This window comes from Solea solea, chromosome 15 (genome assembly GCF_958295425.1).
Source record: "Solea solea chromosome 15, fSolSol10.1, whole genome shotgun sequence".
Taxonomy (NCBI): domain Eukaryota; kingdom Metazoa; phylum Chordata; class Actinopteri; order Pleuronectiformes; family Soleidae; genus Solea; species Solea solea.
In genome coordinates this window covers 24,722,750-24,746,728 of record NC_081148.1, presented here as the reverse complement: position 1 = coordinate 24,746,728, position 23,979 = coordinate 24,722,750, and the positions used below count along the sequence as shown (strand labels likewise).

Sequence of the window (23,979 nt, the reverse complement as noted above, 5' to 3'; positions counted from 1 at the left end):
CTAGTTAGTGTCTTAAACCACAAAACACACCTTAATCCTAACGTTTACCTAAACATTCTAATTCAATGAAAGTCAATGAAAATCAGTCAGTTTAATTTATATTTTTGAGGTTATTTTCCTCAATTTAAATAGTCAAAGTGAGACCATGTTGTGGTGTTATAGCCTTATAACATGTGGTGTCTCATGTTTGAAGGTAAGTTTTTAATTTTTCTAATGTGTGTGTGTGTGTGTGTGTGTGTGTGTATAAAGACACACTGTTATGACGTGTGCGCACACTGCTGCCCTTTTACTCGCTTCACTCTCTTCACTGTTTGTTTTACAGGCTTTTGATCACAGTCTCCTCTGCCTCTGCTGTTTATGTCTCACACACAAACGCTAACATCTCACTGTCTCTCACATACACACACACACACACACACACACACGACTGTTTTAAATCCAACAGTCATCAATTATTAGCTGCGGTTTATGAAACTCTGCTGCAACTCGACACCAAACACTTGCTTTTTAGTGGACACACTGATCCTGCGCTCTTATTTTGTTGCTTTGTTTGGAAAGAAGATTGCATCACTTTACATCATCAGCAGACACTGAAGCCCGGCTGGAGCCCCCCCTCACCCTCACCCTCACCCTCACCCCCTCACCCTCACCCCCTCACGCTTTCCGAGGCCAGAACAGCAGATCACATCACCTCAGATTTACTCGTCTTTTTCACTTCATCCTCTCTGAACGGTGGAATAGATTGAGATGCTAATGATCTTTTAACCTCGTGTGATCCTGGGTGAGTTCATCAGAGCAGCTTCCTGTGAGGGTTGTTTTTTCACGCTTTTTCTGTGATTTTCAATCAATCAATCAATCAATCAATCAATCAATCAATCAATCAATCAGCCAGATTTCATTTATATCACTAACACAAATGAAACAGAAACACAACTGAGGTCAAAAGTCAACAATTAGACTCAACCTGTGACAAATAATGTAATTATTAAATTAAATTAAATTAAATTAAATTAAATTAAATGTAAATGTATATGGCAGTGGTTCCAAAAGACTGGTTCGGGACTCACAGACTGGTCACTGGAGATTGTTTTTGGGTCCCACAAAACGAATTTTTGTATAAATGTTTTAAAAAAACATGCACACGATGAAGAACGGTGTTTGAAACCAGTTCATTTACCAATTAAAATTGACATCACGTGTAATATATTATGGTTGTAAGTTGGTTGGTACATTATACATTAATGTGTGCATGTCACAATTTATATTATATATAGTTTTTCCTTCTTGAAAAAGTGTAAAAAAGTCTGGGAAGCACTGGTATACAAGATATGGCATTAGTGATAACAGTAACAAATACAGTTTATAACGTAAGAGAAAGTTGAGTTCAGACTCTTAAGTACAAGATAAAATGATGAAATAACTAAAATACAATCACTGAAATGTAAAAGTATCTGAGAGTAGTTTATAAGATATGAAATTAGGTCAAATAAATCAATAAAAGTAAAGAATTCAGGTGAAATACTCAATATTTTGTGTGATTGAATTAACAGGTCAGCTCTACATGGACCACCATGTTTTTACAGTAGACCACAATGGGCAAACTTTGAGTTTTGATGTAAACTGAAGGCTACACAGTTTCTGCAAACACACTTGTAAGATACAGTAAGAGTGAGGTGAGGGAAATTCAGCTTCAGTGTCAATCACAGTTGAAGAAAGAGCAAAAGTTCACGTATTTAAAGTCTGTGTGCAGTTTGCAGTTGTAGCTATAAAATCAAATATTCCAGATTTTTTGACATTAGTCACAAAATGTAATTACGACACGTCGTTAACTTTATGAGCTTCAATAGAAACGAGAAAGAAGAACAAAAGAGACTCAGGTACAAATGACTCATGGGGGAACTGCAGGGGAAAATACAGTGTATTTATATAGAAATATAGAAATATAAAGTTCTATTCTCATTTTCAACCTCCACCAAATTTTCATCATAATTATGTCAATAATCCGCCCCCCAAATGCAAACACTTTCCAACCCTGACAGAGAGTAATATGGTGAAATGCCATTAAAAATGAACACCCCCCCCCCCCCACACACACACACACACACACACTCCAATCACCTTCCAACTTGCCCCCGCCCTCCACTCAATAAAACTTTTGGCAGGCCTGAGCTGTTGTAATTGGCAGCCGCTTTGCTGCGCCTCACTCCTGCGGGTCAAGAGTAATTTACTGAGCTGCTAAACGCCACTAGTTTCTCTGTCTGTCCAATCCCACTCCCCCCTCCTCCCCCCTTCTCCCCCCTTCTCCCTTAACATATCCCCCCCGCTGCAGCTTCCTTATTGGAATTCCCATCCAGGCTGTATTACAAGCCGAGATGACGGCTTAATCCCTTGTTAATTAGGGACGTCTCTCGCAGCTGAGGCTAAAGCGGTGGAAAAAGAGAGAGAGAGAGAGAGAGGGAGGGAGAGAGTGCGAGAGAGAGAGAGAGCGAGGACGGAGGCTCCAGAGACGCCGGCCGGGGCTTTGGCCAGAGCTCACACACCAGGAGAGTCAGGAGATCCTGGCTCGGGCTGCGAGAGCTGGAGAGGGGAAGTGTTTGAATGTGGCACTGGATGAGGATTGAAATTGGAAGTTTTCCTGCTAATCACGGAACACTGAACACGGCTGGAAAACCTGAGGACTGCGTTCATGTCCGTGCTAATCTGACCCACTTTACAGCTTTACTTAAGAATAAAAATCTTCTCCAAAGCTCTTTGACCACGTTTACCCCCAAAATACAAAGGCTGTGGAACGGTGGAACTGTGTAATCCGCACACCGCTTGCTTCTCGCGTCCGCATGGCTGCACAACTGGATTTGCAAGACTGGGTTTTCTCGTGGTGCTTCTTGCACGGAAAAGACGGACGTTGTCCTTCGACGCAGTTCTTGAAGACGTTTAAACCAGCAAACGGTTCCGGAGGTAGCAGTTAGGTTTTTACTTGATTTACAACGTTCATGGTCTCACTTTCTCGTCTCAGCTCTTCTTCAATAAGCAAGAGGGTTATGAAAGGGGGAGGAGTCTTGGACAAGGAGCCTTGCATTGATTGGACAAGAGGGGGATGGAAAGAGACACAAGCATGGCCTAAGAAAGCTAATGGCAAAACGCAAACGCAGTAGCTGGTGTTTGACCAGAGGGGGCAGTAGATGAACCCATTTTTATCAAAATATGTATAATTTCAACACGTTAAACTGTGAAGATTTGCACCTGGATCAACAAATAACATTATTATACATCTTTATAATCTGGTTTACACCTTTAAAAAAGGTTATTTAGGGCTACAGTTACATGTTTAAGTGGATGTTCACTGGTCTTTAGTTTCTCTTCACTATAAGCCAGATTTGTTATTTCCAGTCTGTCGTCTTTAAGGTGGAAACTTGGACTTTTTAAGGCAACTTTAGTGATTAAAACAAAGACAATTGATATAGATTGAAAACGTTTACATTGCCTTTAAGTAGTTGTTTTAGTAGTTGTCCCCGAGGGATTCAGCGCGGCACTTAAATGGAAAAAAAAGTCATTTAAATGTAAGTGTCGTGAGGGGACCAAAGTGGAGCACGGCTGCTTTAATTTGTCGCTAAATAAATACTCGTGGTAATTTTCCTGCCGACTGAGGAACAAGAAGAGAGCGTGCGTACTGTCGACGGTGATGTACTTAAGAGAACTTGTGTTTATTTATAAATATTTATTCATGGTCTCATCTGCTGCTTCTGTCCCTGACATGTATGGATCACTCCCGTGTCCCATGATACACGCAGACAAACACGTCCACACTGGGATTTTTCCTCGTGTGAAAATTGTCAGAGGAGAAATTTGCAGGTAAATGGAGAAAGAAAAAAGAAGAAGAAGAAAGGCGGCGGCGTACACTTGAGACCGAATCTCAGGAAAAATGAAAAATGAGGCGTATGAAGAAAAGAAAAGAAAAGAAATGCACCCTTTTTTCAGGTGACAACAAAAGCCCCGTGTTACGGTGTAGTGTTAGTGGAGTACATTATAAATACAGACAGACGTGTCACCACCGCGCCCACCCTCAGCCCCACAGACTCCTGGGAAGCTCCAAACACCAGGTAATTATCCAGCACACCTCCTGCTGCTGCTCCACTACCTGTGTGTCCACCAGCTTCAGAGAGGACGCATGGAAATAGAGACGGAAGAAAGACACTGTGTGTGTGTGTGTGTGTGTGTGGAACAGGAAACAAAGGAAATGGATATGTTGTATTTAAAGCAGTGCTGTCAGTTAAACGCGTTATTAACGCGTTATTTTTTATTTTTTATCACGCGATTAACGTTGTCGTTTTTTTGTTGCAACAACTAGTAACGTTAGAAAAACTACAACACCACACCGGATCTAGTGATATTATTGTGCGGCTCTCACAATAAGAGGAAGAACTCCACATATGCAGGGTGACCGTTCTCCGCAGACACTTGTCACTGACGTGCAGCAGCCAATCAGGAGTCAGGAAACGATATTTTAACATCATGATGACAAAGTAAACAAAGCTCAGGCAAAGCTGTGTGTGTTTGTCATCAAAGGAAACTCGTGACAGTTGTGACACCTGGAGGATAAAAGAAAAAGAATTGGGTTTGAGGCAGAAGACGCTGATCACACGTCAATGGATCAAGTTTTCAACAGCAGTAAGAGGTGGATTCAATCACATGTTTGACGTTTTAAAGCTGGAAAAACCTATAAATACTTAAGAATTTAAGAATCTGCTCATTCACTTTGAATCAAAGCTTGCAATTGTGGAGACAATCTAAACTTTCCAAGCAGCACAACAACAACAACAACCTTCCCAAAAGCTTCCCAAAGCAGACTACGTCACAATGACTTTAATATGGGTGGGTCAAAATATTGATTTGGTGATATAATCGTCGTCCTTCCACGTCCAATATCCAATAATAATTGATACATCAGGTCAAATATCGATATTTTAATTAACAAGTCAAGGTGTTCTAAAGTCAAATGAATGAGGGGGAAACTTGGGGTGAAACAGCGGGATACCGGTGGAGAAAGCTACGTGAAGAGACGCTCCATCCACGTTCAATACATAGACTTTATGACCTTTGACCTTTCTCATATGTTGCGAATAAATTTCACTCTAACATTTAAGTTTTCTTCATTTAGACAGATTTTGTGATGTATCGCTACATGATTGTCTTGATTATCACAGAATCGTTGTATCGTGATATTATTGGTATCGTGTATCATGTATCGTGTATTGTCTATTGTGTATCATGTATCGTGTATTGTGTATCGTATCGTGTATCATGTATCGTATTGTGTATCATGTATCGTATCGTGAGGTAACCTGTGATTCCCACCCCTAAACTTCAGCATCTCCAATCTCCTTTATTTGTTCAGCTAATGAGTGAAGGTTCCTGAGGCGTGCCCGCACCTTCCTTTATTACAGCGTTTAAGTGCAACTTCAAGTCGTTTACTCGTGTATTTCATTTATTCAACTCCTTACATTTCACAGAGGGTCAATAATTGGCTCTATTACATTATTGCAAACGACATCGTGGTCTTGTCCTCATCTGACTGCAATAGTAGAAAGTATTTAAGGACATTTACTCTGACAGTTCAAACCTAGCAGAACGCAATCTAAGCTACATAATCTTCCACTTTAGCCGCAGTGAAATGTCCATTTCTTATATTTTTGTCATCACTTTCCCCTGAGAAATAATTCAAATCCTTTTTTCCCTCTGCCGTAGCGCTGCTCAGCAGGCCTGTGGACACCGCGTGACACCACGTGACACCACGTGACACCGCGTGACACCGCGTGACACCCGAGGGCCTCGTGCTTTACGTGCGTTAGACTGAATGAAACGGTGAATTAACAAGCATATGCTGAGAAAAACCAGCCGAGAGTGTGAGCGAAGGGGAGAGAAAATACTGTGTGCCCTCGTGGCTCAACCCTGTTAAAGTGTCTTTATTGGGAGTCAGGGACTGATCACACTGCTAAGTGACCTGCCAAGGTCACGGAGAAGGGCAGCCGTGGTAATTAGTATGCTCTTTAGTGCAGCAGGGCTACACCGGGCTTCAGCCACATTAGTATGCGTCACCGTGGGACCGCGGGGTTCACAGAGCCACGCTGGCCATTAGTATGCTCACTTCTCAGCAGAGGATGCCGGGCTATGTTGACTCCACCGAGCCATATTTAACCAAATGTGTGGGTTTACGCACTTAGCGAGGCACTTTCACCCTGTGGCTACAGTCAGATAAGAACTGGTACTAAACTAACACTTCCTCATTGGTTACACAGAGTTAAACCTTTCTGTGACTCCCATAGACCATTTGTGATATCTGGAAAATCAAAAACTATAGACTGGTGATCTGTCCACAGTGTGACCCCTCCTTTTTCCTATGTCAGAGACCCTCATGTGGAGAATAAAGCGGTAGAAGATGGATGGATACTGGAAAGCAGAGAAATAGAGCTTTTGGGCCCATGTACTCGTCATTACGGTAGAACCTCAGGACTTCCCGCAGATTGACCGCCACAATCACAGACGAGATTCATCAGTAATTCTTAAAACTGCCAGATATGGAGACAAGTGAAAGTTATCTTTGGGAAACAAGGAAGCAGAGGAACTCACACACTTGTTTTGGACAATTTTACAGCCATAAAATCTAAATAAATCCAGCCAACCTGATAACCATGATGGTCATAAGAGGTGTTTTAGAAGACTCTGCCCTCTGGTGGTGAGGTAAGAAGGATAATCTTAATGGTAATAATAATAATAGCCTCCGATTTGGTGTTCAATCCAAGATGGTGGCCTTCCTGTAGGATTCATGGGAAAGTAGCCGTCGACTTTTTGGACCGTCCCAACCTAATGAACGTGTGTACCAAGCTTCGTTCATGTACTGTACGTTAAACCCGAACACTTTCAGACGGAAGTCTTGAGTTCAGGTGACGTTCCTGATCTTGGAAATTCCAAGTTCTGGCTACGAATGGAATGCACCGTTAATATATTAACAAAGAAGAGCTCCTTCCACATAAACCTGAAGGAGGGAATCTCAGAATCTCAGAATCTCATGTACAACATCACAACAACATCTTTTCTGGTATGTGAAGGCCACCGTAGCTCTGACACCCTTCTAAGAAAGGCAGTTTCTACATTAGATGTCACTGCTTTGTACATCTTGGACCTTTAAAATCAAACTAATCAATGCAGATAAATCATGGCTCAGTTCATTATTATTATTATTGTTATTATTATGTGTCATGTGGAAAAAAGAAGAAGGAAAGCTCAGTTGACAAACTTACACAACTAAATTATTACTTATTCACTCCTCAGTTCACCTCAGCTCTGAGGAGCAGCTTTTATATCTTTCAACTCACCATAATGGTTTTATGGTTCACAGCTTAATTGTTTTGGTTCGGTCTCACCGCCCTCGTCAACTTTGTTTTTCAGCAGCAGCAGCAGCAGCAGACGCCGCCGCAGCAGCAGCAGCAGCAGCAGCAGCAGCAGCAGGCGGCGGCTCTTATAAAAGCTCCTATAAAGCCTCTGTTTGATACCTGCACCGATAGCAGGTGACAGACAGACAAAGTTAGCAAGTTGCCAGTAATCAAACCGGAGCGTTTAGCATCTAAAGAGCCAGATGTTGTTATCAGGAGTTGGTGGAGACAAACAAACAAGTGATTAAAAACAAGGAGGAAATATTGGAGAGAGAGAGAGAGACAAACGTGGTTTGGTTTGTTGGACATGAGAAAATATGATGAGTCATACCGTGACCTCATGTAGTTCATGACAGAGCAGCTGATCATTGACAGTAAAGTAAAGTGCAAACAAAGCAGAAATCTACTTTTTAATATGACAAGTGTTCATTATCCTGCACCAAATACCACAGAGACAATCAGTGATTTAACGTCACTGCACACACGTTATGTTGTGATTCACCTGAGTGACACACACCTACAGAGAGAGGCAGCAGTGGACCAACATGAGCTTAAAGCGTTGATTTTCTCTATGAACTTTGGTGCAGGAAAGTGAAAAGTTTACAAACTTCATGTTTAAAGTCAGAAATGGCAGTTTAATGCTAAGACAAAGCAGGAAACTCTAACATTTTCTAGACTTAAGAGAGTGACTGAAGCTGGTTCTTGACGTAGGGGGGCGCACACAGCATAGACTTAAACTTCCTCCAGCTCACCTCTTCCTCTTCCTCTTCCTCCTCCTCCTCAGCTCCACCAGCAGCCATATTAATATGCACCTCGTCATGAGGCCGGTGCTGCGGCTCAGCTATGCTAACCATTGTTCTGCCACAATCAAATTAGCCGCACTGATGAGGCCTGAGCTCTGTGACCTCCACAGGCCCGGCGGCGTCCAGGGCCTCAGGAATGACAAAGACGCTCCGAAAGCTCGGGGGGGGCGGGGGGGCTCACATACTGATTCCTGATTATGTCGGCTCCCCCTTTTGTTTTTTTATTTATTTATTTATTTATTTATATATTTACCCACTGGAGGTGCTGACTGCAATATGTGGAACAGATGGCCCGAGCAAGTGATGTGAACTTCCTGTTGATGCAGCGCGAAGACACGGGTCCGTACGGTGTACGCTTCTTCCTCCCTCATCCTCCTCCTCCTCCTCCTCCTGCACGTATGTTACTTTTGTTTACCGCCTGCCACGGAAGTGCACGTCACGCCGAGGCATTGACAGTCAGCTCATTCCTGACAGTTCCCTCCAGACGGCACTCGACCCCCCCCCCCCCCCCCACACCCCGCCCCGCCCCGCTCCTCTGTCTCATCACCTCTCGTCTGTATTTGTCTGATTTAGTGATCACATGTGAGAACCAGCGCCTGCTGCTGCTGTTTCCAGCACCACGGGCTCCACATAATCGCGGTTCACGCAGACTTGTCCTCCCTCCTCCTCCCTCCTCCTCCTCCTCCTCGGCTGACGGCAGAGGGTGGGGCATAAATCAGGTGGCAACTGGGTAAATCGTATCTTCACTCACAATAAATATATAGATAAATTCAGGTTTTGTGAAGTGTGGTTGTATGAGTTAGAGACACAAAGGTCATTGTGGACGGAGACGGGGACACTGGGTCTCAGTGAAAACATGGCTGCCGGTGAGGATACGAGGTAAAAACTGATTTAAGTCACTTGATAAAAGGTTCACGCGATCATGTGATGAGAGAATCCACTTTTTAACTCTGGTTTAACAACCGTTTCCAAACGTTATGTTTGCTTCATTTACTAATCGCTCCCCTGCACCAAACCCCATAGATGATATCGGTGATTTCACGTCATGGCTCACAGGAGCTGCTGAGTTAAAATAACTTACTTTGTGACGTCTGTGTTTCCGTAAGTCAAACAAGTTTACCTAATAACGCAGCACAATGCCGTGATTCTTAATATCCAAGCGAGGTTAAAACGGTCATTTTCTCCATGGGCTTTGGTGAGAGTTTGCAACGCTCTGTTTCATGGAAAAATAAAAAGGCAAAGGGGCGGGACTTTACCGCTGAGGAATCCTCAAAGACCAGCTGACGTCCCATCATGGTACGGTTCAGTTTGGAATGGTAAAGTCCTGGATCAGGCTTAACTGAGGACAGTACCTTTATCTTTTGGTAGGCGGGGTCTGGGCTGTGCCCGATGGCCGCGTAGCGTGACCACGTCTAGCTCCACCCACCCTGACCGTACCATTTTACTCAAGGGAATGGAACTGTAGGGGCCGGTTATTTTGGTTTCTATTCCGCCATTATTTTGCGCACACGTTAAAAGAGATTTGAATTTTTCCCGTCAGACGACACATGAACGAACATATGTCATTGTGATGAGGAGAGAGAGAGAGAGAGAGAGAGAGAGAGAGAGAGAGAGTTGTGTTTACCGGAACGTCACTGGAAATCAGCTCGTTAAGAGTTGTTAGGATTGTGACCCAATCTGACATGTGCCAAACGTAGATGAGGAAAAACAGACTTCATTTAATTGCGTTATGGCGTCGCCCCGAACACAGGGAGCGGATAATCCGACACCCTTGTTTACTCTGTGAGTCACTGGACGAGGGAAAAGAAAACAGCCCCTTTATGTTCGGGTCGGTCATAATTACTGTAACAAGAAGCCTATGATCTGACTGATGTCAAAGCATCAGTTTCACTGCTTTGCTTTTTACATGTAACACACACACACACACACAGAGAGAGCGAGGGGTCAATTATACATCACACCCTCACGTTTCAGGGATTTCAGATGTGTTTGTCTTGGCATTTGCGTTCGCCAGCAAGTTACACAGATGTGGCCCAGAGTAATTAAGTGACTTCTGAAACTAATCCAAGCTAATTTGAGGACACATTTGGGCAAGTGGAACATGGTTTTGTCCTTCCAACAGGAAACAAAGTCAAGACTTAAGAGCTGCGGTCGGGGCACGATCGCTGGGCAAAACTTTGATGAGCGTGTTTTTGATAATCTCTCGGTCCTCATCAGAGTCTGAAGCACTCAGATACTGACATTCATCCATCTTCTACTGCTGCATCCTTCACACGAGGGCCGTGCAGCCAATGCTAGCTTGTACGTAAACGCACAGGCTCCACAACTTTGGCCAACGATGCGATGCAACGGGTCGTTTGCTCCAACGCTACTTTGGCAAATAATTTGTGTTGATACGACGACACAGAGACCAGTCGAGTTTGGTTTCCCCCCGGTCGACGTCAAATTGGAGGGGAAAATGATCCTAGAGCTCAGCAGCCGGAGCTCTACGACACAAGTTCCTATATGTACTGGAGGAGAAGTTGATGATGCTGGCAGTGGTTCAGGCTCGGGCCGACACAGTGAATCCGCAGCATGTAGAATAACACTCACACCTATTAAGTATCCAATTAACCGTATTCCAAATGTGCATGTTTTTAGAACTCACGCACAAACAGGGAGAAGATGCTAAAGGCCCTCGGTTGAACTGGGATCTGAACCTTGCTGTGAGGCAACAATGCTAACCACTGCCCCACTTCCTTTATCCTTCTTTATTTTCCACATGTTTTTCATGTACTTTCATGTTAAAAGTCACATTTAAAATGACTTCTACATGTATCGCCAAGTCAGAGACTACTATGAAAAGAAGCAGAAGAACTGAATGAAATGATTGTTCACAGGAAGAGTGACATCACAACTGTATCAAGGTGACCAACAGAAATACTTTGACTTTGTAAATAAGAGATCGCTGGGAAAAAGAGCACTGGCGTTGTATAAACCCAAAAAAAAGAACCACTGGCACGATGTTTGGAAAGAGATGAAAACAATACAAGGATACGATGCACTGTCCTATATATAGTCAAGGACTGGTGCGTGGGAAATCACAGCAACATTGGTTGGACACGATTGAAGAGATTCACGTTATGACGAGACTTGCTATAAGATCACAACAATCAACATGTGAGGACGTGAGATGGATCTACAGTATCATCATGACAGAGACCTAAGATCCTTGCCAACTGGCTCTATGTTCTTTTCTGTGTTTATTTTGTAAATACAAAAACTAAGTCAAAAGAATTTGTACTGATTAGAACCCTGATTCTGAGAGCCTAAGTCTCACAATCCATTGTGTGTCTTTATTAGAAAGTAAAAAAAACACACACCATTGTTTAGACGCATTCTACCGCGGCCTGAGTGCGTACCTCTGTCCTCCACGTCTTTTGTCATCACTCCATCTTCCTCCTCTTTTGTCTTACCTCACTTTATCTCCCTTTTCTTCCCAGCGGCGAGCTTGAATACCGACGGAGCTCACTCTGGATCTGATTAAGCTCCACTCAGCGGAATCAGACAGTAGACATAAATATCTGGGGGCAGATAAAGAGAGAGAGAGAAACAGAGAGAGGAGTCAGTTAAAGCGAGGGCGAGGGTGTAGATCAGATTTCTGGCCCTGATGAAAACCGATGCGACCCGACCGGTCGCAGAGTGACTCAACATGTCAGCTTTAAAGAGGCCGGCCATTATATCATTAGAGATAATTTCATCTTCCTCTATTTGTGTCTCCATTGTTAGCGGAGATGTGCATGCAGATGATTCACAACTGTCTGCGGTCATCATTTTCAACGAGCCTCACACACCATCACGGCTCAGCTTTGAAAAATGACTTTGTCTTTAGTGTCTGGAGACGACGACGCTTCCCTTGTTTCCACTTGTAAATAAAAGATGTTCAAAAAAAAGAAAAAAACGCCGGTGGGTCAATCCATCGCCAACGCCGCCGCCGCCGCCGTTACCATTATCAACTTCAAAAATGCCGACAGCAAAAGAGAAACGTTTTTATTTAACTGCTTCTTTTTCAAGTATACTGAAGGGTCATTTTGTTTGAAGTACAATCAGTTGTATCCAGTCATGCAGGTAGTTTTTTGGGTTTCATTTGCCTCAGAGCCGTAATCACACAGGGTTTTATGTTACGATGAGGACTCTTCACCAAATTTTATGTCACCATTAGGATCCCTTTTTTTCAATTGGGCTAAACATTCCTGATATTAAGAGTGTCCTCGTACGTCTTTTCACTTCTAGTAAACAGAACTTAGAAAGAGTTCTTCAGAAAGTTTAGCCAGAAAACGCCAAAGGACAAAGATGGCTACCAAAATAACCCACTCAACCATTCTACTTTTTCTACCCTTCCTTCCATTGGGGGCACCAACATCAGTGGTCAGGCTTCTGGAGGGTGGAGCTACACACTGCAGTTATTTGTTATGATAGAGAGAAACTATGACGTTTGCCTTGTGATTGACGGCCAACTGACAAAAAGGAACGAATCCTGGATGTCCTCCATCGCTGCTGTTTGTTTAGCATTGGTATCACGTTTACCTTCTTTGAGGAGCTTGTTGGCGAGCGTCACTGTGTCGCGCTGGAATGACATCATTTCTACTCATGTAGCTGACACCGCTACGTAATCCGGCCTACACACACACACACCCTGTCAAGTGAGATCAGGGGGTTCCGTTCCAAACCGCACCGTGGTGACCTGAACTGCACTGCACTGTTTGGTGGAAACGAGGCAGTGGTCTTTTCTAACTTCTAACATCTAACATCATCTTCATCCACCAATCTTCAAGATTCTCTAGCCCTTTGCGGAAGAAGGCCAGATCCTCCAGATACTCTTAGAAACAACAACAGAAGGCCGTCTAGTACACCGTTATGCCCCAGAATTGGATTTACACCCCTTGTTTCCAGCTGACGAAACAAACTTTTTGCAAAAATGTAAGATGAGCGGGTAAAACACACGTAAGGAACGTGGCAACAGTGATATAAGACAGAATTGGAGTGCCAATTCTTCACCAAATTCTCCCAAAACGTCTTCAAGATACTATTAAAGTGAGCTATTTTGTCATGTTGTTGTAGGAAAAACACAGTTCAAGTGGTCAGGACAGTGTGACAGTGAACCTGCGACCTGTAGAGATGTTCATGTAGGGTCTCTGGGGGCTCTTTCTCAGCCCTAGGTAATTGCCTAGTTTGCCCACTGCAACGTCTCTGCTGCCATAAAACAGCCCCCCCCACTAACTCAGACCAACTCCTTTCTTTCATGAATTATATTTCACATAAAAAGATTTCCTTTCTTTTCTTTCAGCAGTGCAGGGAAATCTCCACTAGAGGCTCCATGTTGAATAGAACACACACACACACACACACACATCACGCTGCTCCTTTCATTCACTCTCGCAGAGAGCAGCGACTAGCGTGGCTTGCTATTTGGCATGGCGGGGCATTAGCTGCTGATGTCTTAACACTTGTAAATGGACCCTCCAACCCTCCTAATCTGTCACTTTAATGCACTATAGATTTTAATTCAGCCCCTGTTGTATCGCATTCTCAATAATAATCATCAAGCCCCGACGCTGTTTGCCCCCCCCGCCCCCCACACCCCCTCCTGCAGAAATTAAATCTCGCCGCTGAGTGCACAACTAATAAAAGATGCTGCCGGAGGAAGTATAAAAATAAATAAATATGATGAATCGTAAGCAGCGGGGATTTGTATTCAGACGTGAAAAGACAATTACACAAAGAGTTTGAATTTATCAGCAGCGTCGCGTCTCGGAGGCTCAATAACAGGCCACCACTGCCGGGCGCTACGAGCTACACACACACACACACACACACATATATGTATATACAGGTTTATATAGCTAGATGTGTTAGCACTGACACTCATTTATAAAACATTATCACTAACCTTAACCACATAACCCTAATCTTAATCCAACCACAATCCACATTTTTACTGCTAACTTTAACCAGAGGCTCAGAAATGAGGTTCTGCCTCATTGACACCAGGGTATAGTCCTCATGAGGACCACAGGTCCTGAATAGATGGTGTTTATACCACACACACACACACACACACACACACGCTATAAAACAGAGGATATAATAAAGATAATAGATAAAAGTAAACGTCCTTTATTGATCCCTCATGAGAGGAATTCACAAGTTACCGTCGCTCTGTGCGGAATAAAACAAACTGGTAAAAAGAAGAAAGTGATATATATAAATATATATATATAAATATAGTGTGACAAATACAGTCCAATGATAATAATGGAATGAGTCTATGTAATAGTAATAATATACTATGTCTACACTGTGAACATGAACATAAACAATTATAATACAGTAAATAATAATAATAATAATAACATTGTAGTAATGGAAATCGTTGACTACTCTGCATATACTATAATATAAAATACTATAAAATACAGTGTTTTTATTTCTTCAGACTCTGTCTAGATTACAATTATGTATACATATATATGATCAGATTACTAATCCTGTACATTTTATCAAAAGTTATCATTCATATATTAATGGTACAATATTCACCTCTTTGCTCATTTTTATAATTTATCTTCTTTTCTCAGTTATTTTCAGCTGAGAAGAAATTAAAGTTGGTTTATTCTACCACTACTACTAATACTACACAAGCAACTTTAAAGTTATAGTCCAAGGTTTATAAGGAGGTTGTACGAGGTTACAGTGTATCATTGTTTTGATTTGGGTGATTTAAGTCTTTCATTTTTATGTATCTAAGTGACATAAACTTACAGAATAAGGCAGTAGAACAAAAGCCTGTGCATGGTCATGGGTTAAAAATGATGATTTTCTAAATGGACTGAGAGGTTTTACAAAGCCACATAAACTTCAGGTCAGGAAACGATGAGCAGTATGTAACAAATAAACCAACGTAACCTCTTTGTTTTAAGCTAAAACAAATGATATTCATGATAAAATCAGAATACCCTGCACATCCGTATGTATAAAAGTTAAAGTCCTTAGAGTGGCCACTTTTCCACATGAACTTTTTGAAGAACACAGGCGAGCACGGCGGCATTGATAACAGCAATGTGCGAACAACCGGCTTCACACCAGAAATCTGCTGGACAAATGTCTCCCTGGATAGCTCACACCTAACCCCTTGTCATCTTTCTCCTCTCCTCTCCTTGCCTCTCCTCGCCCAGCTACCCCGCTCTCCTCTCCTCCTCGCTCCTCCTGGCCTCTGTCACCCCTCTCCTCCTCTCCTCTGGCTGGCGAGTTGACAGTTGGAGTCAGGCGGGGTCACCTCCTCCACTTCCCAGCGGGTTCGAAGGGTGCAGCTCTGGCGCCGGAAGCCCCACGCCCCAGCGGCTCCCTGACTTGCCCCCAGTGAGAAGGGAGTGAAGTGCGGGGGAAGTGTGGGTCGCTCTGCTGGGAGGTCTGGAGGTTTGGCCCCGGACCGGCTTTGCGGCGGCTCCTCCTGCAGTGAGACCAGGCCAGACACTGCCTGCCAGGCGCCGACTTGACCTCCTCAAACTGATGTGGCACTCGCTGGCAGAGCGGTCACTGTTGCCACTGAGTTTGGATGGAAAAACCATCTCTGGCCTGCTTTTTTTTTCTCTCTCACCCGCTTACTGAGCATTTCCTCCATTTATTCTCTTTCTTTTTTTCCTACATTTTCTTACAGAGTCTCTTAACTAACACTGCTGATCCACGTGGGTTTAACTAAACAGATCCTGTCTTCTTACATCTATATTAATTAGTTTAACTCTTACTAATTGACTGAACGTGATTACAAATCCGTCGTACGGATGAATTACATACAAAGCCAATGTAGAGATGATTTAAATCTACTTTTTAGACATTCAGTGACAAAACGTAAGCATTTCAGTTGGTATTTACATACATTCTAAGTAAAGTCCTTTTGTCCAGGAAAAAAGAACAAAAATAAAGAAAAACAAACATAACATGAGGGGTGTGTGGTTATTATTTTATGTTTTTTATCTTATATGTATGCAATGTATGTATTGCAAATTAGGATTGCCGTAAACCGAGGACGGCTCGATAAAAATCTATGCTGATGACGAGAAGGGATTAACCCGACTCTCTTTGAGGGACTTTTTTTTTAGGTTTCTTTACAGAGTAGACAGTTGTGTCCAGTGCTGGAGCAGTAATCTGTAATCTGTAATCAGTAATCTGACCTGTATGCAGAGTACTTTCAGCGGAGCGGTCAATAAATACATTTAATATTTAGTTTAAACCTTGGTGCTTCAGTTTTAGAAGTGCGACACAAGTCCTCGCTAATGAGTTCTCAGGATGCTACCTACTTTCCTTGGTAACACGCTCAGACTGGGTCACACTCTGTTTCAACATCTAAGCTCCTTATGAAACGGCAGTACAGTCAAATACAGTATTTACAGTATTTGTTTCCTGACATCCTGTCAAGCTGAACGTGCGTAGCATAAATCCTTCCTCCTCCACTAACACATTTTTTAAAAACACACACGCAGAATTAGTTCAAGTGCACGGAAATGTGCCTTTAAATTGTCGCCCGTTATGAGAGAAAACAACACTTCCACAGTCACTTGATGCCAAACAGCCACTGACACAATCCGACATAATTGTGGAGGAAAACAAGGCGACGTTCCGCCACAACTCTTTTAAACCCAACTCTTAAGACCTCTAATGATTCCACGCCAGGTACAAGAACTTCATTTCCTCTGATTACATTTGATGTATCTGGAGATTCTCTCTCTAAAAGAAAGTGCTTATTAATTCAGCAGTCATTCAAACGATATCCCATAGCTCAGGTTAATTGAAGCGTCGCTACCTCGCAACTGTCTTTCAAATGTGCTTTTTTTTTTCTTCCCGCAACCTTTTGACAGAAAATCATCCGCAGCTTTGTTAGACTTGAGTCAAACTGACACTTTTCAGACTTATTAAAAGTGCACAAAGTAAAGGGATGAATAAGAAAAAACAGATGAGGAGAGAGAGAGAGAGAGAACGGGCGGAGACAACAAAGGCAAAAAAATATGGCGCATAATTACGTCCAAGCTCTTTCACTCACTTCCCTCCGTCCGTCCGTCTCGTGCTGCCTGTGAACGCTGCCTCTCTGAGTGGCGGCAGGAAGCTAAATTGGCCTGTTTCACGCAGGGGAGCGCGTGTGTTTGGTGTCAGAGTCAGAGGAGAGGGTGATTAAAGCCCAGCCACTGATAATTATGTCAGACTGCACAGTTGTCCTGAACCTCCTCGGCTTGTTGAAAGAGATTTCTCTCTCTGGGGGAGGAGGGGGGGGAGTGAAGAGGTGAAGGAAGCGGGTCTTCCTCCTCACTGCTGTTGTGGCCTCTCCTGCTCCTGTCAATTTAAAGGAGACTCGCTGGTGACTTCCCAACATCCTGGAGCCGTTATAATGGGGGTGTTGCAGGGTTTAAATCAGCCAAATGGCTGGAGGGTTAGAGTTGGGGAAGATAAAGGAGCAAAAACAATAACTATTTATTCATCCTGCAGCATGGAAAAGCAACGCAGACGTTCATGTCTTCATGGAAGAAGAAACACGGCCTACCACAAAATGACTAATGGGAAAAGGTCTGTATTTGTAAAGCATCAATCTGGTCTCTGGTCTTGGTGACCATTTAAAGCTGACACGACAGTCTTCGCCATTCACACAGGAATAGAACCCTCAACCTTCCATCTAAGGCAATGAGCATCTCGCCTGGTCAAACTTTTGTGGGAAGAATCCACTGTTAATAAATAAATAATAAATAAATAAATGACCGTAATAATGTATTCATGACGATATTCCACAGAATTTCACAATAAAAGAGTTTCTTTTGAAAATTTGATCTGAACTAAGGTCCTTGTCCACACAGAGGTAGAACCTTTATGTAAAAACACAGCATCACTTAAAAGGAATGCTGTAGTACATATGCCGAGCCTGTATGTGGTGCTGTAACGCAGCAAGTGTGCACACAAGAAGATACGGATGGTGTCCATGATCTCCATCGTCTCTTACACCAACTGTCCTCATGTCCTTCAACATTCTCTGTCCAACATACTCACTGTCCGTCCTCTGCACGAGACCAAACATCTCAAAATAAGTGTTTTAGTTGTGCATGGATAAAAAGCCGAGAGCAGATTCTCAGATAAACTTCTTCTGTGTGCAGACGCCTAAAGAGTATATGAATTATCTGAGGACCTCTGTCGACTTGTGGACGCAGAAAGTCTGAATCTGTAGTCGTGTCCATGCTTTCTGATGTCTTCACTGCAGACATCCTGTGTCTTTTGATTCTCAAGCCGACTTTCCTCAGAAGTAGGTCAAAATGATCTTTGTCCACTCGTTCACACACACACACACACACACACACGCACACGCACACGCACACACACACACACACACACACACACACACACACACAACCCTGAATCAGTTAGTGAATTTCTCTATATTTTCTTTGGGTTTAAAGACATGTAGAGCAGCGAAGCAAGATTGCAAAGAAATAAAAATGTTGTTAATTCACTCATTAAAAGCAATAGAGAGTGAGCGAGTGAGAGGCAGCAGCAGCAGCAGCAGCAGCAGCAGCAGCACAAAGAGGAATAAATGATGTCAGCAGTAAAGCTGCAGAGGGTCTGCTCACGGACCTGAAATGACTGGGTACAGTATCACACCAGAGAGCTCCATTAGCAATAATTGGATGGATTTCATATTAATATATGCTCTGTCATTTAGCATTGCATACAGGCTTAACCTCTGCATGGGATTTCATCTCCTGCTAAGTCCTGCAATCATACACTTCACACTGATCACAATGATTGTAGTGGCAGAGTGTCGAGGGGCCGGCTGTTAGAAAAAGAAAGAAGAAGAATGAAATCTTGTTTTTTTTTTATCCGTTTATGTTTATAAATGGAAACTAATAGATTTAAAAGCCCTTTTTTTCCAGTGTAAAACAGTGTATATGAGTATCCAGGGATGGTTTTAGTTGATCCAGGTGCACATTATCACATTTTATTGAAAAGTAACATAAACATCAGTGAATCTACTGCCTCTCTGGTCAAACACCAGCTACTGCATTCACATTTTGTCGTTAGGGTTTCTAATCCCTCCTCTGGTCCAATCCCTGCAAGGCTCTTTGTCCAGACTCCACCCCCTTTTATACATCGCTGTAATGTAACAAAGTACACATTTCACGTGTCTGTACTTTTACTTTACTTACTTTATTTATATTTCTAGCAACTTTTACTTTTACTACACTTCCTCTAACTCTCTTTGTTACTCGATACTACCAAAAAAAATCAGAAGAAGAGTTGGTATTATGGTCTGTATTTACATAGAGCTTTTCTGGTCTTGATGAGCTGCTTTACACTACAGTATTCACACATTCACACGCTGCAACATGGGGTTAAATGTCTTGCTCAAGGACACATACTGTACAGACTAGCAGAGGCAGGAATTGAACCCACAACCTTCCAGTCGACAGACAACTGGCCCTACCACTGATCTACCATGGCTCCATCCTCACTTTTCTTCACTTTTTTACTTTTACTTCTAAAACTTAGTACTGAAAATTACCATTTGACCATTTTCCATCTCTCCTCCTCACCCTCACTTAGCTCCCAGCCCGCTTCTTGGCATTTTTTTCAAAACCAGCCATTAGGCAAAGTTAGCCAGTATTATGTCTGTGGATGTGAAAAGTTACCACGTTTCCTGCGTTTGTTTTGGTTCTGCCTGAGTGTTGCATGATGGGATTGATTGAAGGCAGCTACCAGAGCTCCATCTATAAAGTTTGCATTTACCTTCTATGGAAGTCTTTTGATTGTTTATAGATATTGCCGCAGTCTGTTTACATCGGATCTGAACTCGGGATCTGAACTGGGAGTTACGTCACCCCCAAGTTCCCCGCGTTCCCGTTAAGAAGTCGTACAAGACTGTCTACAGTTTACGGTTTGACTGTGAAACAGAGACGACAGTCAAAGCACTGTGGCAGCCATCTTGGTGAGTTACCTCCCAGTTTCCGAGTTGGAAATCCAAGTTCAGGAACACTTCACGACTTTGGAAACTCATAGTACAGACTACACATTTTAAAGCCGAAATGTTACATATTACATCTGTGTAAACATATTACTAGTAGTTTCATGCCTCCCTTTGTCTTTTACCTGCTCTGAACTCCTCCCTCCCTCCCTCCCTCCCCCCTCTCACCTCCTTCCTGCAGGCTGCAGTAACAGCAGGCATGGCGGTGTGCAGATTGTGCCGCCGGCTAACTGTAAAGCACTGATTATAGTTGTTGAGCCCTTGTTTTATTGCCTCTGTAGAGTGTGTCAAGATCTGTTGTGAGAGTGCCACTTAATGAAGCCGCACCTGAATTTATTTGCCCGCGCTCCTGCACAGGCCGAGAGAGGAGGTACCAATTAATAGAACGTAAGAGGGGCCCGTGATTTATAATTAACAAGCATGTGGGTTATAGTAAACATAACACTCAGTGTAATAGCCCAGGAGAGAGACGGGGAAATGGAGGCAGAACTGAGGAGGAGGAGGAGGAGGAGGAGGAGGAGAAAAAAAAAAGAGAGTGTTGATTTGTCCCTTGGTGGATGAGCGGAGTCCTTGTGGCTGACGGGAGCTGTCTAAAGCAGCTAAATGAATAATCATCTGTGAGTTAGACTGGAGACAAACGCTTAACGAGGATGATGTGAACCTCGCTGACTTGAGGGGGCTGAGAGAGGGAGACAGAGAGAGAGAGAGACAGAGAGACAGAGAGAGAGAGGGAGACAGAGAGAGAGAGCGACTGACAGTGAGAAAGACGGCAGCGAGCAAACACACTCGTGCTCTGGAATGAACGGCACGTGGCGTCATAACGGCGATGACGCCGCTCCACTCATCCGGCCGTGGCCAGCCTCCACTGTAAAGGCTGAGCAGTTGTTTGTCAGGATCGTCCTTCTGCTCATTTGCAGTGGTTTGCCGCAGGTGCATGATGGGAAGAAAAGATAAAAACAGCAAAGAGCAAACGCAGTGCGGACGCCAGTGACAGCTACAAGACAACGTTTATAAGATATCTCTTACTCCGAAGCTTTCTCTTTCTTGTCGACGGGACTCGGAAGTCGAAACTTCGACGCCACAAAGTCACAAACCTGCCGTCATAGCTGTTAACGTTCATCATCTCCTTCACTTAACACCGTGCATTTGTGCAGTTAAGGCACGAGAGGCTACTCTGCGCTCTCTGTGCTGCTTGTTTAGAGCTGTAAAGTTTTCCATCGAGTCGTTCACGGGTGTTAATCAAGACTGAGAAAAGGCAGCGCTTGCATATTTTAACATAACAGTTAAAAGAAGTGCAAATACAAATATAGCACAATGGTGACGCCAACACTGACAAGAAAACAGATAATGATTCCCTAAGGTTTTCTTTAGTAAAAAAAACCCGACTTTATGCCACAAGAACATCTTGTTTCTCACGGTGTCTACAGAGCTTTAAATGACAACATACACAAAAGTATTTGACCACACCTGTTGAGTGGAGACTTCAGGTGTTTCATCAAGCTCTGGTCTCTAGGCCTCTCATCTCCAGTGAAGGACAATCTTAATGCTTCAGCATACAGATACATTTGGGACAATGCAACAGTTTTTGAGGACGGTACCTTTTCAGTGCCTGACCTCATCAATGCTCTACAAGGAATGAATGGACACAACATTCACCGTATAAACCCTTTTAAAGTCTTTAGGAAAGTCTTCCAAAAAGACCGGAAGCTGTTATAGCAACTTCATATTAAAGCCCTGTACATGAATCATCATCATCATGAGTCATTACTGTCCATATAATGTAAATCACAACGAGACAGACCTGCAGCATGACAACATCTTTGACTTTCTGATGAACTTTCCCTCATGTAACGCAGGATAAAACATGTATGTTGTGATAAACCAGTGTGAAATAAACACATTAAAGTTAGTTAGTGCTGGATTCTGTAGCTGTTTGCCAAAGTGATGTCGTGTTTCATGACAAGACAGCGTCACATCGGCTACTGGAGCTTATTATCCTGCTTTTAAGGACATTCTGTTGTATTCCAAGAAGAAGATTCACTGGCAGTAGCGGAAAGACGTTAGACAGAAAAAACATCGTTCAAAACTAGTCATAATTCAGGAAGAAAAAAACTAATCTGCTCATTTTTATCATAAAATGATCTTATATGCAGATGACATCTTGCTATATATAACAGACCCCCAATGTCCACATTTTCAAACATCTGTGGAAAAAAAATAAGGTTTTTATCTACTAATCCTGCCTGAAAATGTTGTGTCATGTCCTGCATCAGAGTCCAGTATTTTGAAGATGTTTTTTTTTTGCCTTTGCTGGACGAGAAAGTCGAGAATACACCTGAGGAAACCGGAAACAGGTGTGAGTTGTTAGGGCGTGTCAATCAATCAATGAGAGTTGGAACCGGACGTGAAGGCATCTGCAGTGACAGAGAGCGGTGTGTTTTTCAAAATAGGAGGGGCTAGAGTGCTTTTACTTTGAAACAGGAACAGGATGTGCTGTTTTTCTGACATGTTATACAGAGAGTGAGAAACAGGCTGAATTGCTTCTTGTCGGTTTACAATATTTAAATGAAATTAAAAATGAAATACTTGAGATATATGCAAATATATATTACTATATCTAAATTAATAAAACATCTTTTTTTTCAATATTTAAATGTTTTAAGCCAAGGACGGGTGAATAAAATGACGTGATAAAAGTTTGTGGTTAAAGTATGGACAAGAATTCAAAACGACTTCCCCCTCCGGTCACAGTTAAGTCACAAAACTTTGAGTTATCGTGCCGTTAATGTGATGAGGGGAGTTTTTATATGTGAATACTGTAACTACTCACATGCAACAGATGGAGCAGCTAATCCTTCATGATATGTAATAATAAAACACTTTTTTACGTCGTTTGTCAACAATAATTTAAAGAAAATAAAGAAATAATCGTATCCACATACTCTTACATGAATTCGGGCTTTTTTTACACCTCATATTCATACATTATTATTCAATCGTTGCGACTACAGCTTGTTTTTTTCAGTCTTCAGCTCTCGCAACACTCGTTAACACAGCGTCCTATATAATGAAAGCATTAACTGCCCCTGATTTCATTTAGCAAAAGCTTCTTGTCCATGAAAAATAAACTAAAACTCGACCGCTTGTTAGTTTATTTATTTATTTCATGTGATGCAGGAGAGAGAGGAAATTGAAGGCACTCAGATCTCTGACTTTTGTTTTTCGGTAAATGGCCTGAACCGGTGGGAGCTAATATACAATAAAGCAGAAAATTAAGATGCCGCTGTCCTGCAGGGTTCCCATGGTAACATCCACTCGCCGAGTGCTGATTGGCCATCTGGCATTGTTTTCTGTCACTTCCTATTAAGCTCATTGATCGTCCCCTCCCCGTCTGCGGGCATGTGGTTGATCGCCGTGGATCAGCGTGTGTTTGTATGTACTCGTAACATGGATATGGTGCGGCGATGTGATTACCGCGCGCGCTGATGCAGGCCCCGCGGCTACACTCACGCTGACTGCAGCCAGTGATTGTTCTGTTTATGTGCAGTGAACGCAGAGCGGGGTCGCCTCGTTACAAGGGAACGTATGATGTCATCGGGTCAATGGCGAGGGACGCGGCGACTCCAGAATCACACACACACACACAGAGTCACGTGTGGTCTGTTTTAGACCGTGTGAACACATACAGGAAAAACCCTGTAGATTATGCTCCTGA

General features: G+C 42.9%; 1 long non-coding RNA gene across 1 annotated transcript in view; it reads right to left on the bottom strand.

Moving 5' to 3' along the window:
* LOC131474464 (uncharacterized) overlaps window positions 1–23,979 on the bottom strand; it is a 221,124-nt gene that overhangs the window by 107,414 nt on the left and 89,731 nt on the right. Inside the window, exon 4 of the long non-coding RNA XR_009242292.1 lies at window positions 11,686–11,793. This is a non-coding gene — a long non-coding RNA (uncharacterized LOC131474464). The remainder of the gene's footprint in view (window positions 1–11,685; window positions 11,794–23,979) is intronic.